Source organism: Phascolarctos cinereus, unplaced genomic scaffold, assembly GCF_003287225.1.
Source record: "Phascolarctos cinereus isolate Bilbo 61053 unplaced genomic scaffold, phaCin_HiC Scaffold_1;HRSCAF=81, whole genome shotgun sequence".
In the NCBI taxonomy this organism is placed as follows: Eukaryota; Metazoa; Chordata; class Mammalia; order Diprotodontia; family Phascolarctidae; genus Phascolarctos; species Phascolarctos cinereus.
In genome coordinates this window covers 202,674,357-202,689,956 of record NW_027555514.1, presented here as the reverse complement: position 1 = coordinate 202,689,956, position 15,600 = coordinate 202,674,357, and the positions used below count along the sequence as shown (strand labels likewise).

Here is a 15,600-nt window from a genome sequence, read left to right as displayed (position 1 = left end):
TGGTATAAATCCTACTTGGTCACAATGTATAAATCTTTGTGATATATTGTTGTAGTCGCATAGCTAGTGTTTTATTTAGGATTTTTGCATCAATGTTCATTGGTGCAATTGGTCCATAATTTTCTTTCTCTGTTTTTGCTCTTCCTGGCTTAGATATCAGCAAAATATTTGTTTTATAAAAAGAGTTTGGTAGGACTCTTTCTTGGCCTACTCCAAATAATTCCAAATAATATTGGAATTAGTTGATCTTTAAATTATTTGCAGAATTCACTTGTAAATCCATCTGATCCTCATGTCCCCTCCTGCACTCCCTTAGGAATCTCATTTATGGCCTGTTAAATTTCTTTTTCTAAAATATGTTTATTTAGATATTCTATTTCCTCTTCTGTTAATATGGGCAGTTTATATTTTTGTAAGTATTCTTCTATTTCATTTAATTGTTAAATTTATTTCCACATATGTGGGCAAAACTAATAATGACTTTAATTTCATCTTCATTAGTGGTGTATTTACCCTTTTGATTTTTGATACTAGTGATTTGGTTTTCTTATGCCTTTTTTTTTTTTGTGAAATCATACCTACCAATGGTTTGTCTATTTCTTTGGGTTTTTTTCCACAAAACCAACAGCTAGTTTTATTAATTCAATGGTTTTATTACATTCAATTTTATTAATATCATCTTTAATTTTTAGGATTTCCAATTTTATATTTAATTGGGGATTTCTCATTTGTTCTTTTTCTAGTTTTTTTTAATTATGCACCAAATTTGTTGATTTACTCTTTCTCTATTTTAATTTGGTTTTCTTCTTTCTTTTATTTTTTGATTTAAAATTTCAAATTAGCCAATGATTTATCTATTTAATTGTGGGTTTTTTCCCCATAAAAACCAGTTCCTAGTTTTATTTATTACTTCAATGGATTTTTAATTTAAATTTTATTAAACTCTCCTTTGATTTTCATGATTTCTATTTTGGTGTATTAATTGAATGTTTTTAATTTGTTCTTACTCTAGGGTTTTTTTGTTTGTTTGTTTGTTTCATGCCTAGTTCTTTGATCTGCTTTTTTCTCTCTTTTACTTATGTAAATACTTAGAAATACGTATTTTTCCCAAAGGTAATGCTTTAGTGGCATACAACAAATTTTGATATGTTGTTGTTGTTGTTTATAAGAACAAATCTCAAAATCTGAAATAGTTTTAGAAAGAAATTTATTAGGTCATTTGGTATAGTAACAAAAGCTGGAAAGGACGTGTGACTATCTCTTGTCAAGTCTCTGGAAGGTTTACTTTATATAGGATTTAAACAAGGATATCCTGTACAGGAACTACACGTGCACAGTGAAGTAATTTCGCCAAGAGGGCAACTTGAAAGCAAGGTAGACTGAGAAGGATATGAGCAAATGTTCAATAAAATTTGAGCAAAACCAAAACAGAAGGGAACCTAAAACATAAACTCAAGTGGATTACAAGTCCTAGATGTGGTCACCCAAAACAAGAATGTTTGGGCAGATCCAGGACCTAGAGGGACCCAAAATAATTTGTAGCCATCTCCAGCATTCCTAGACTGTTAGTAGGGTCAGGTGACATTCTGGTTGTGGACAACTTTTAATCACATAAGATTGTATTTCAACAGTGTAATTTTTTTTCTAACAACATAATAAATCATTTTCTTTACATTGTCTCATAGTTTTTCTCTAAGGGATAAATAAGCTTGTTGATTCTATTATTTGTTATTATTGGTCAGTCATTTCAGTCACATTCAACTCTTCAGAACCCCATTTTGGGTTTTATTGACAAAGCTACTGAGGCTGTTAGCCATTTCTTTCTCCAGCTCATTTTATAGATAAAGAAACTGAGACAAACAGGGTTAAATGATTTGCCTGGGGTTACACAGCTAGTAAGTGTCTGAGACTGGATTTGAACTCAGGTCTCCTGACTCCAGGCCCAGCACTCCATCCACTGTGCCACCCAGCTACCCTCTGCTTCTGTCATACAATCCCTTCAGCAAGATGTGTTGGATCCATTCCTGCTAAAGACTTTCAGATCTAATCCTCTGTCAAAGCTCTGTCTTTATGCCTAGGAGAAATTACTAAATTAGTAAAAACTTGGGTTTATATTTTTCACCAGAAAGAATGTTGATAGAGCTAATACTACAGTTTTTTCTGATAACAAGTGAGCCTTCTATTCCACAGCCTTGGAGCAAGTAATCAAAGTTGATTGCCAAGATATTTATCTACTTTTGTCTTCCCCAAAACTCCCTTCCTCCAAACTTTCTTGTCACTGTCAAGGGCACCACCACTCTCCCGTACTCCACACTGACAATCTTGGTGTCATCCTTAGTTCCTAACTTCCACTCACCCCACATATTCAGACTGTTGCCAAGTATTGCTTCTAACTTTACAACATCTTTTGTATCTGTCTTCTTTCCTTAACACAATTGCCACTATAGTTCAGGTCATCATCACTTTTATCACTGGACTACTGCAGTAGGGTTCTAATTGATTTCCTTGTCTTGAGTGTTTTTCCACTCCAATCCATTCTCCACTCAGTTGCCAAAAGTGACTTTCCTAAACCCTGATCTGACCATATTCCTGCCCCTTTTCCACTCCCAAACAATCTCAACAAATTCAAGTGGTTCCTTATTACTTCCAAGATCAAATTAAAAAAAAATCCTCTGTCTGACTTTTAAAGCCCTTTGCAGCCAAGACCATTATTACTTTTCCAGTCTTCTCACAATTAATTTCCCTCCACATAATCTACAATCTACTGATACTTCCTGTTTTTCTCATATGATCCTCCACGCCTTTGAACTGCCTCCTTATCTTTGCTTCCTTTATTCCTTAGGTTCCCTCAAAATTCAGCTCAAATCCCTCTTCTGCAAGAACTGCCTTATCTATCCCATCCTACCCCTCATCCTCTTCCCTTACTACTAGTGCCTTTTCTGTGAGACTAACTTGCATTTATACTGTTTATATCTTTTTTTTAGCTTTTTTTTATTTTATTTTTTTGGCTAGGCAATGGGGTTAAGTGACTTGCCCAGGGTCACACAGCTAGTAAGTGTTATATGTCTGAGGCCTGATTTGAACTCAGGTCCTTCTGAATTCAGGGCTGGTGCTCTATCCACTGCACCACCTAGCTGCCCCCTGTTTAAATCTTGTATGGACAATTTTTTGTGTACTATCTTCCCTCTTAATATGTGTGTTCCTTGGGGGCATGGACCATATTTTTACATTCATCGTCTCCCTAGGACTTAGTGTATTGCATGGTACATAATAAACACTTAACATTAATGTTTGTTGACTGACGCCAAGATTCATAACACTTAGCTTTTAATCCATTTTAATATGATTATGTTATGCCTGTATTTAAATGCTTATGCTTTTTGTCATAATTATTTTAAGTGAAAATTACATTCTTTTAAATGTCCTCCATTCTTCAAGATGACAAATTGAGGAAACAAACTGAGACATTGCAGTGTTTGAAATGATTAATAACATATAGATATTGACATCAACTACATAAAATTGAGTTGAAAAGCTCTCCCTGTGTATATGGAAGCTAAATATTTTGTAATATAAACATTTATGTGTTTGTACCTTATGTAATATTAAGAAATAAGCACAAATACTCATGATTGACACTGCTGATGTTTTTTCTAGATGTGGGAACCTACCTGTGACAGGCCCTTTAGACTATGGCAAAAGGGACTCCATACAGCTGGTTTGGTTGAACCTCTTTATGCTGGTGCTATTGCTGCTGGTATGTAGTTCCCCTCATTTGTGCTGCAAAAGGGCTCAGCAGTGGCAGGGGACAGGGTGAGAGAAACCTATGACAGGAACCAGCTATAGCACAAGTCACCTGGGGAACAAAAGAAGAAGCTCAGTGAAAGAAAGACAAGGTCACCTTCAGTCAAGACAGTGCAAGAAGCCAAACAATGAGGATCAAAAAGGAAAAGGGAAGGAAATAAGCATTTATCAGCAATTTCAGAACCAAAAAGCTGGGGGAGAAAGTATATTTTTAAATCACAGGCAGATAAAGCAAGACTGGGACTCATAAAGACAAATAAGTATGAATATTTAAGACTACAATAAAATATATAATCATACTTTAAAGGAAGGTGAAGCAACAGCCCTCCATTCCATGAAAAAAGCAAGACAATAAATTCCATATTTTACCCAGAAATTATGGAATAACAATAATCTTTGAAGTAATTCAAAAGAGAAATAAAATTCTTACAGAAAAATATTAGAATGGAAATCCAAGTAGAAATCAGTGCTTTCAGAAAAGAGATAAATAAGAAACACAATACAGTAGATAACAGAGAACACAGAATGTAGAACCTCTCCAAGGGTATGGGAAAAAAAGAGAATAACATTTGGAATTTGAAAACACAGATGTGGACAAAAATTAGCAAGAGAAACAAAAGATAACACCTTGGGAGAAAATTATGAATTCTATAGAAGCTGCTCCCAAAACAATGTAAATTAAAAGGACTGAATACCATGATTCAGGAAGTAATTTTAAATGCCCAGAAGTTTTAAAAAGAGACTAAAAAGTACTGATTGATAAAACTGATAGTCCACCAGCACATATTTTGGGGTTAGAGTTAGAATCTGGAAATTACAAGCATTTACTTAGAGGTTAAATTTTGGAATTTTTAACCCCAGTAACAAATTCTGCAAGTATCCAAACAAAGGCCATTAGCTATGAATAAAAGTCAATTTGAACAGCTTAGCATTACTTGATTGCTATGAGAAATGAAAGAATAGGTTGAACTATGATATTCCAAAAAGTAAAAAAATACAGCCTGAAGTGATTTCAGTATTTCAGAAATGCTCTGATTGGACATTGCCAGCTAATAATAATGATTTCCTTACGTCTTAGTCCTCAAAATGCCAAAAGGAAGGGATAAGATGTGAAAGAAGAAGTACCTTAAAATAATATATCCTACAAAGCTAAGTGGGGCAGGTAGGTGGCATAATAGAGTGTTGGCCTGGAGTCAGAAAGATTCAGCTTCTTGAGTTCAAATCTGGTCTCATATATTTACTAGCTGTGTGACCCTGGAAAAATCATTTATCCTTGTTTGCCTTAGTTCCTCATCTGTAAAAAGAACTGGAGAAGGAAATGGCAAACCACGCCAGTATCTTTGCCAAGAAAACCCCAAATGAGGTAACCAAGAGTTAGGCACTACTGGACAAAAACAACAAAGTTGAGCATATTCACTAATGACAACATAGGGATCTTTCACAAAAGAGAGACATTTTAGTTACTTCAGCAAAAGGAAACAGAGGGTAAGCAGGGCATTCCCCTTGCAAATATTCAAACGACAAGAATACCAAAAAGATAAATAAACACAAATATCAAGAAAGGACTAAGAAATGAAATCAATTTTCTCAAGTTGCCAGGCTTAAAAAATCAAATTGAGGAAGTATTAAAAAAAATTAAATTATATTAAAATTTTAAAAATTAAAGAAAGAATACAGATGAATCATCTAGGGACAAAAAGAATTCCTAAATTAAGGGTTAAGATTAAGCAGAAGGTAGCAAATAAAGAGAAAGGAAGAAGGAAGAATTGAATTCTAAATGACCTTTGCACTGGAAATTAAAACTGGAAAAACACAGGCTGAAGTGATTTCAGTACTCCAGAAATGCTCTGATTGGACATTGCCAACTAATGATAATGATTCCCTTATGGCTTAGTCCACAAAATGCCAAAAGGAAGGAAGAAGATGAGAATGAAGAAGAAACACAAGTATCTTCTCATTATTTTTCAAATAAAACTAAACATGAGAGAAAAAGGAAAGGTTGCCAACCTTTCAAAAGACCAAAAGAAAAAAAAGGCCATGTGAGCCAGCAATAAATTTTTTCAAGGAGAGTGTCTAATGTGCAGAAAGGTATCTTCTAAAAGCAAATCCTCAAATGCATTTGGATCCAGTTCAGCATCTTACAGCTCTCAAGTAATTTCAGGATCCAGTAGAAAATTAGGGATTATGGATTCACCAAAGCCTAAAAACAGACTATTTCAAGCATTATATTCATTTGTGTAACAACCAAACACAAATGTGCATAGTTCTTATTTTTACACCTGTCATCATCTGACCTGCATTAATTGTAATGGGTGCTAAATGTGCCATCACACAACTTGTAAATTTTATTTTTAATGAAATATATATTATTTAAACATTACAGATCTTAGAGTTATTTGGGTATGATATGTCCTTTTGAGGGTGGAGAGAGACACTTCTTTCAGATACGCGTAATTTGCTCTTACTTTGTATGCCACAGCCATTGTTCTTCAAAATAATGTGTAGCAAAAGCTGGAGTATCATTCAACCAGTGAAATTACTACTAATAAAGTTTTCTAAAATCCTGTGGTTGCTCTGGTTTCCCACTTCAGGAATACTGCAAATGCACAGGTTTCCCAAACATGTTTCTAGCACTGTACCTTCTCCTAAACTCTAATCCCGTATTATTAACTGTTTACTAGATGCTACCATTTGAATATCCTTTCATCTCTTTAAATTCCTGGTGTCTGAAACTGAACTTATTCCTTGCTTCCCCAAACACAAAATATCATTTCCTCTATTACCTACCTGAATTGATTATTATTTTTATTGCATTATTGTCTGTAAATGATATGCTTAGTATATATCTGCATTTTTACATTTATTTGCAATTCCTCTATGCCTTCATACATAAGTTTTTTGTAAACATGCCTTGTGATACTGAGAAATATTTAAATTTGTTAATGGCTCCCATTCAGAAGGTGCCATAAATGACTAAGTTTTAATTTCTCCAACAATTTGTTCAATTCCATATTTTTCCTTTCATTTAGCTTTGTTCATTTTGTCTGTGAGAAAAGAACATTAAAGTCTCCTACTGTTGTGTTTTTTAAAAAAGTAAGTTTCTCTAATATGGGTCTTATTTTCCAAATATATAGGGAACTGTGTCAAATTTATAATAAGGGCCATTCCCCAACTGATTAATGGTCAAAGGATATGAAGAGGCAAGTTTCAGAAATCAAAGCAATCAATAATCATATGAAAATTGCTCTAAATCACTAATATGATAATTGAAATAAATATAACAAAAGGCTGAAGGGAATGTTGGAAAATAGATTTCAGTAATGTACTGTTTGTGGAGCTATGAACTCAATCACTCTTGAAATAAATTTGGAACTATGCCCATAGGTACCTAATCTCAGCATACCCTTTGACCAGCAGAGATCCAGAGGGATCAAAGGAAAGGAATTCATATTACAAAGATATTTATAACAGCTCTTTTTGTGTTGGCAATGAATTAGAAACTGAGGACACACACCCATCAATTGGGGAGTGGCAGAACTGACATACAAATGATATGTGAATGTGATGAAATACAGTTGTGCTGTAAGAAAAGATGATGGGGATGGTCTCAGAAAGACCCAGGAATACTTGTATGAACTTATGCAGAGTGAGAAACAGGAAAACAATTTACACAGTTACAGCAATATTGTAAAGATGATCAACTATGAAAAACTTGATAATTCTCATCAACCCATTCCAAAGGTCTCATGATGAAAAATGCTCCAGATAGAGAACTGATGGACTCAGAGTGCAGATCAAAGCATATTTTTTTTATTTTTTCTTGTTTTTTTTTTCAGAACTTGGCTAATGTGGACGTTTGTTTTGCATTGCTTCATATTTGTAATGTGTTGTGTATTTTTTGACCTTTTGTTATTTTTTCTTAACAAAAAACATTTAGAAGCCAATCACACATATCTCAGTATCTTTGGAGATTAAAAAGAATAGAGGCAGGAGAAACTGCAGAGTTTCTTTTTTTTTCCCCAGCAAAAGACAAGGTTTATTACAGATCCACCACATTAGCCAGAGTCTTAAAGAATCTGAGCACCTGTGAGATATTGTCTAGATTGTAAAAATCTGAAAGTGGCTAGACTATAAGACTCTGAGCACCTTAATGGAGACAAGATGGACCTTGTATACAGAAAGACTGTGGGAGGGATCTAGGAGTGGCCAAGTAATTTGGGGTGATTGGAAGAGGGGTCTAAGGAAGAGCTTGTGTGGGACATCGACTCTAAATCAATTAAACTCAGAGACTCATCAAGGTGGAAGCAAAGGTTACTTTTTATTACAATCTCTCGAGAAGGGGCATCTGCTCCTCCAGTAGGCTTCCAGCAGGAGAGCCAAGGCACAGAAAGCAAAATGAGATTATATACCATAACACAAAAACCTTCACCCACCACTATCCCTTACTCCCATTGGCTAGGGAGGGGGCTTACATTCTAGGCATGAAAATTCAAGACAAAGAACAAGGAAACAGGGTATAGCCAATCCAAACATACATGTCCTTATTTAGTAAACCTAATGCTGACATAGCAGTGGTGTGGTGATCAGGAGGGGGTTTAGGGCCGAATTCCCATGAGTTAGGTAACTCCTAGGAAGCCAAAATCCACTGCAATCTCCCCTCCCCAACCCCCTTCCCCCTCATCCCAGAGACAAGAGAAGGTGGGAAGCTAAGGGCAAGCAGTTCAGGTTTATTCTTTCTGTTATGTGCTTAAAAACAGGGTCTGAGCGGGGAGGATTTTGAAAGCAATAATCAAGAACTATTAACAAGAACTATTGATCTTTGAGGAGGCTTCACTTCTGAGAGTTCATCTCTCATAAGCTGAATGGGAGTGGCCAGTAAACTGGGGTGAACAGAACTCCTGGGACCTGGACACATGGCCAAGGGAGAATGGAGCCTAGCTAGGAGTAAGGGTGGGAAATGGCCGGGACCGTAGGGGAGGTAAGACAATGGAGGGCTAGGCTAGGTTAAGGGTAACAGAATTGGGAGATTGGGTGTAGCCACAATAAAAGGCTTGTAGATGGGATTACAGCCTCAGGCAAATGCCAGAGATTTGGCCATGTGGGAAAGTTTTTCCTTTTTTGGGGTCTAGCTCCCATCCTCATCATTCCCTCCTCGATCAAAAGGGACTCAAATTCTTTTGGGGTAAAGGGCAAAGTTCTTGGCTTCTGAAACTGCTTCTTGCTGGCAAGAGGCAGAGACCTGTCCCTGCCTCAAGGGGGTCCCAAAGAGTAAGTTCACTGGAACTGAGCACAGGCTGCATTCAGGGAACTATAGGGAAGGGTGAGGTGGGAGGAGGGGGGAAACATTGGCTGGTACCTGCTGTTTGCTATCAACTGTAGGTGAATGACCTGTAGTCTGGAAGACATAAATCTGACAGAAAAAACTGCAGGGCCCAGATATGATAGGATAAAACATCCTTAGCTCTGTTTGGATTCAGATAATTCAGCTTTCCAACCATGCAGTATCAAATTCACCTCATAGCCAGACTCAGGAATAGCCAGGTGGGTAACATGCCTTTTCAAAGGAACATAATGGGGAAACTGAGGCTAAAATTGTCCTCTCAGCTTTTCCCACCAGTATCATATTCTCTCTAAGTAGCTTGTGGCATTTCTCTCAGATGGTGGATTATGGATTATTATGATCCATCAGACAACTCAAAATAAAATCCCATGAGCTTTTTTACCTCAAACAGCAAGTTTCACTAATCATTGCTTAGGAAAATCTTTTCCTAAATGTAAATCTCAAACTTAAATTTGTCCTGGTGTAAAAAGCCAATCGTTAGAGATTTCTATATACTTACAAATTCTCAGCAAATCAAAACCCAAACAAGCTTTTTGGCAAGTTTACACATTAAAACAACAACCAACAATAGTCAAATTATTTTAGCAGTAACTAAGTTATGAACAGTTGCTTGAGATAACTGACACAAAAAGTTCACCAATTTAAAACTTGAAAAGAACCCATTACCAATCAGGTGACTTCAGTTTTGTTAGATGCATTTCCAAATTACTTTACACAGAGAATCAACACCTCATCATTAACAGTTAAAACTACAATTCAAGAAGAGCATGCTTACCCAAGTTCAGAGGCCGGCTTCTTTACCTTGAACCATGCTGAATCTAGATGATACTTCCAGGCAAAGGTTGCCCCAGGGCCCAAAGCCATTGCCATTGGGGCCCATGCTGTAGCTGCTGCTTCTTTTCCCCAGGTAGGGGAGGGTGAAATCAAAGGTGAGGGGGAAAGAGTGAGTGAACCTCTCTTCTCCTATGATAGCTTAACAGATATTCTCTTGACTAAAGGGAAGGTAGTGACCAGGATTGTAAGGAGGTGTTTCAAAACTCCTTATTCAATCACAAAACCTCCAGAATCAGCCAAGATATTTTTAGCTGTTTTAACTTTTCTCTGCAACCTCCATGAAGGAGAATTCAAACACATATAGAGAAGGGAGTAAGCCTCAAGGAACCAAAAAGCAACTGCAGTTTTCCCTAATTCCCTACCACTGAGAGAACTGACAGAATAAATAAGAAAATTAAGAAATAATTGAGAGGGAAGGCATTAGAATTAAGAGGGGTTGAGAAAGGCATCCTGTAGAAGATGGAATTTTAATTGAAACTTAAAGAAAGCCGGGGAAGCCAGTAGGTGGAGGTGAGGAGGGAAAACATTCCAATCACGGGGTGTAGTCACAGAAAATGCCTGAAGCCAAAGAGACAGCGTCTTGTTCATGAAACAGCAAGGAGGCCAGCTTCACTTCATCTAAGACTATATGACTATAAGAAAGGTTTCAGAAGCAGCCTGAGGTAGGAGGGAGCTGGATTATGAATGCCCAATGGGGACATGTATTCGATCCTGGAGGCAATGGGAGTCATTGGAGTTTACTGAGTTGGGGAGGTAGGGAGAAGGGTATGCAGGGTCACACCCGTACATTAGGAAAATCAAATTGTTAGCTGAATGGAGAATGAATTGGAGTGGGAAGAGATTTGAGGCTGGCAGAACCACCAACAAGATATTGCAATAATAAAGGCATGAAGTGATGAAGGCCTCCACTACAGTGGTAGCAGAGTCAGAAGAGAGAAGGAGGCATATCTGAGAGATGTTATAAAGGTGAAATCAGCAGGTCTTGGCAAAAGATTGGACATGTGGGGTAGGAGATAGTGAAGAGTCCATGATGACATGTAGGTTGTAAGCTGAAGTAGGAGGCTGAGAGGGTTGGGGGGGGGGAGCATAATGAAGTCTGGTTTTATAGGTGAACTTTAAGATTCTCTTGGACATCCAATTCCAGGTGTCTGAAAGGCAGTTGGAGGTCAGCAGAGAAGTTAGGATAGGATAAGTAAATTTGAGATCATCAGCATAGAGATGAGAGAATTAAATCCATGAAAACTGATGAGATAACCAAGTATAGAAGAAGAAGAGAAAAGTGCCCAGGAAAGAACTCTTGAGGGAAACCTATGGTTGGAAAGCATGATCTGGATGAGGATCCACCAAAGGAGAATGAGAAGGTTCAGTTAAATAAGTAGGAGGAGAACCAGGAGAAAGTGGTATCCCAAAATCCTAAAGAAAGTATCATTTCTAACAGATTGAATTCTACAGAATGATTGATTTATTGGACTAACAGTATTTCATGGATGTGACTGTGAAAAGGTAGGATATGTACTGTACTATCTACCAAACAGTGAGGAACAAGTGATCATCATGTTCTACTCACTTTATGAGAGACATTTAAAGAAAATGTCTTTTAATCTCTAGAATCTTTTTGTGAGCTGGGGATTCTTTGGTAGTTTAGTCTCCCTTCTTAAAATAATGGATTTGAATGCATAAAATACTGTTACCAAAATATTTTTGAGAAAAACAAATTTACAGACCCCAGGTTAAGGACAATTGAAAGATTTGGAGGACTGTGTGACAAAAATTATCAATATTTTGGAAACACTGAAGATAACTTGGAATTTCCTGAAGAAATTATGTGTTAGTGGTAGCAATGGACACCTTGGCTCTGGTGTATCCAGACCCAATATATGTTGAGTGTGAGTTCCAATTAGCAAAAATCTAGCCTATTAGCAGAACACTAAAAACAATTAGCTGAAACTCAACATTAGTACATTTTGGCCACCTATACAGCCTGTACAGAGGCATACAGGAGGACAGTCAAGTACTAACAGTGAGCATCATAAGAGTAGTGGCTCATCTTGCCTTTAAGGACTTCCCAATATCAGAAGAATGAAGAGAGCTCATCAAGAGGTCAGGTGTGTTCTCAATGCATGAGTGGAATATGAGACATGCCCAAGGAACATCTCACAAGATCCAATTCATTAACTTCTGACCATTCCAAGAAAAATTAAAAAAAACTATTTTGTAATGCATGACCTCAGAGAATAATATCTCTAGAACTTGTTTGCTAATGGCATCATCATAGAGTTCAACAACACATTTGCTTTACCCATAGTCGTGGTAACAAAGAATGGAAAGGTATGTTATGAATGTAGACTATCAGACCTTGGGTGGGTGGGTGGGTGGGTAGGTGGGAGAAGAACCCAATTGGATATCAAGTATATTGTGCCAGTAGTTAAAGGTGCTCTGGATAGTCTGTTAGGCTGCCAGTAGTTTTCTGTATTGGACTTGTGCAGTGGTTATTACCAGATTCCTATAGAAGATGATGAGAAAACTGTTTTCATTTTGTTCAGCTGGATTTTACTGGGTTGAACATATTCCAAAGCATCTTGGGGCAGCTTCCACTTTCCAAAAATTGATGGAGAAAGTAGTGGAGAGAAATTCAGTAACTACAAATGTTGGTATATCTTGATGACATCATTGTCTTTGGGAAGATCTTAGAAAAAACATGAAGACTAATGAATATGATGGATCAGGTAAAAGAAAATGGTGAAAACCTTTCCACTAACAAGGGCTGGTTTGTAGAGTCTGTGTGAAGTATGTGAATCACATAGTATCTCAACGTAAATTGTATGGGGTGTTCAGGAGGATTAGCACCTCTGATGTAAGTGCCTGTTGAGCCCTCTTTCAGGGTTGCTCATCTATCTTTGGCATCCCACTTGATTCAACCAGCTCTCATATGTGGCTCCAAGAAGCTGTATGATGTGCAGCATCTGCTAAACCAGTCTTAGCAGATGAGCTAAATCAGGTAGAGGTTAACCAATAGTCCTCAAACTTGTTTGTGAGGTAGGGGGATATCTACCCCAAGCATACAAAGACTTTCCCCAGAGAAATGAGTGGATGAGAATAATTTGTTCCATTGTTCATGAAGGTGGATGAAGCAGGTGCTATGGAGCACTTAAACTTTGTCAGACATCAAAGATGTCAAGGGTTTCCTAATTTTTATCTTGAAATTTGACTTCTATGATTCTGGAAGAGAGTGAGGCTAATGGCACTGTGCAACTCTGCCAAATCTAGACAGCATACTAAAAAAGAAGAAACATCACCTTGCCAACAAAGGTCAGTATAGCCAAAGTTATGTTTTTCAAGTAGCAATATATGGCTTTGAGAATTGAACTATAAGGAAAGATGAGCACTGCAGAATTGATGCTCCCACCCCCACCTCACTGAGAAGGTAAGCAATTTGACATAGGTTATACATGTGTAGTCATGCAAACACATTTCTATGTAAGACACAGAAGGCATAAGAAAACACAGAAAAGAAAAATAAACTAAAGAAGAGAAATCTTTGATCTGCATTCAGGCTCTATCAGTTCTTTCTCTTGAGATGGGCAGCACCTTTCATCTTAAGTCCTACAGAATTGTCTTGGATTATTGTATTGTTAAGAATAGCTGTTATTCATGGTAGATCATCATACAATATTGCTTTTACTATATATGTTTTCCTGGTTTGCTCATTTCACTTTGCATCAGTTCCTGTAAGTCTTTCCATGTATTTCTCAGAGCATCCTGCTCATCATTCTTAAAGCCCAATAGTATCCCATCACAATCATATACAACTTGTTCAGCCATTCCCCATTGATGGACATCTCCTCAATTTCCAATTCTTTGACACCACTAAAAGAGCTGCTATAAATATTTTTGTACACATAGGTCTTTTTCCTTATTTTTTATTTTTTTGGGATACAGACCTAGTAGTGGTATCTTGGTCAAAGGGTATGCATGGTTTTATAGTCCCTTGGGCATAGTTTCAAATTGCTCTCCAGAATGGTTGAATTATTAGTGTTTTAATTTTCCCACATCCCTTGCAACATTTGTCATTTTTTGTCATATTTTTTCTGTCATATTAGCCAATCTGATGGGTGTGAGGCAGTAGCTCAGAACTGTTTTAATTTGCATTGTTCAAATCAATAGTGAGTGACAGCATTTTTAAAATATGACTATAGAGAGCTTTGATTACATTGTCTGAAAATTGCCTGTTCATATCCTTTCACCATTTATCAATTGAGGAATGGCTCTTATTTCTATAAATTTGACTCAATTTTCCATATGTTAGAGAAATAAGCCTTTATCAGAGAAACTCACTGTAAATTTTTTTCACAGTAATGGTTACCAATTATATATTTCCTCCATCCTTTATCCCCCATTTATTCTACTCTCTCACTCTCTCTCCTTTTACCCTGTCTATTCTCAAAAGTGATTTGCTTTTGACTTTTACCTCCCTCAAACTGCCCTCCCTATCAACCTTCCCTTCTCTTATCCTCTTTCCCTCCTACTTTCTGGTAGGGTAAGATAGATTTCTATACTGTATTGAGTGTGTATGTTATTCCCTCTTGAGACAATTCTGATAAAAGTATGATTCACTCACTCCCTCTCACCTCCTCCTTCTTCCCTGGTCCTCCCTTCTACTGTAAAAGCTTTTTCTGGCCTCTTTTATGTGAGATAATTTAACCTATTCCACATCTCCCTTTCCCTTTCTCCTGTTACATTCCCCTTTCTCACTCCTTAATTTTTTTTTAGATATTATCCCTCCATATTCAACTCACACCTGTGCTCTCTGTCTATATATACTCCTTCTAACTGTCCTAATAATGAATGTTCTTATGAATTACAAGTATCATCTTCCCATACAAGAATGTAAACAGTTTAACCTGTTAAAGTCCCTTATGATTTCCCTTTCCTGTTTACCTTTTTATGCCTCTCTTGAGTCTTGTATTTGAAAGTCAAGTTTTCTTTTCAGCTCTGGTCTCTTCAGCAAGAATGCTTGAAAGTCCTCTATCTCATTGAATATCCATTTTTCCCTGAAGGATTTTATTCAGTTTTGCTGGGTAGGTGATTCTTGGTTGTAATCTTAGTTCCTTTACCCTCTGGAATATCATATTCTAAGCCCTCTGATTCTTTTTTTTTTAGTTTTATTCATTTATTTGTTTGTTTATTTTATTTTTAGGCAATTGGGGTTAAGTGACTTGCCCAGTGTCACACAGCTAGTAAGTGTTAAGTGTTTGATCTGAGGCTGGATTTGAACTCAGGTCCTCCTGACTTCAGGGCTGATGCTCTATCCACTGTGCCATTTAGCTGCCCCCCTCTGATTCTTTAATACAGAAGCTGCTGACTCTTGTGTGACTGGGGCTGAATGACACTTGAATCATTTCTTTCTGGCTGCTTGCAATATTTTCTCCTTGACATGGGAGCTCTGGAATTTGGCTATAATATTCCTGGGAGTTTTCATTCTGAGATCTCTTTCATCACATGATTGGTGGATTCTTTCAACTTCCATCTTACCCTCTGGTTCTAAAATATCAGGGCAATTTCCTTTGATGATTTCTTGAGAGATGATGTCTAGGCTCTTTTTTGTTCATGGCTTTCAAGTA

At 37.0% G+C, this 15,600-nt stretch overlaps 1 protein-coding gene across 1 annotated transcript in view; it reads right to left on the bottom strand.

Annotated features, from left to right (window-relative positions):
* The window catches only part of MUC19 (mucin 19, oligomeric), a 130,252-nt gene that overhangs the window by 98,861 nt on the left and 15,791 nt on the right, over positions 1–15,600 (bottom strand). The gene's annotated exons all lie outside the window — the stretch shown is intronic.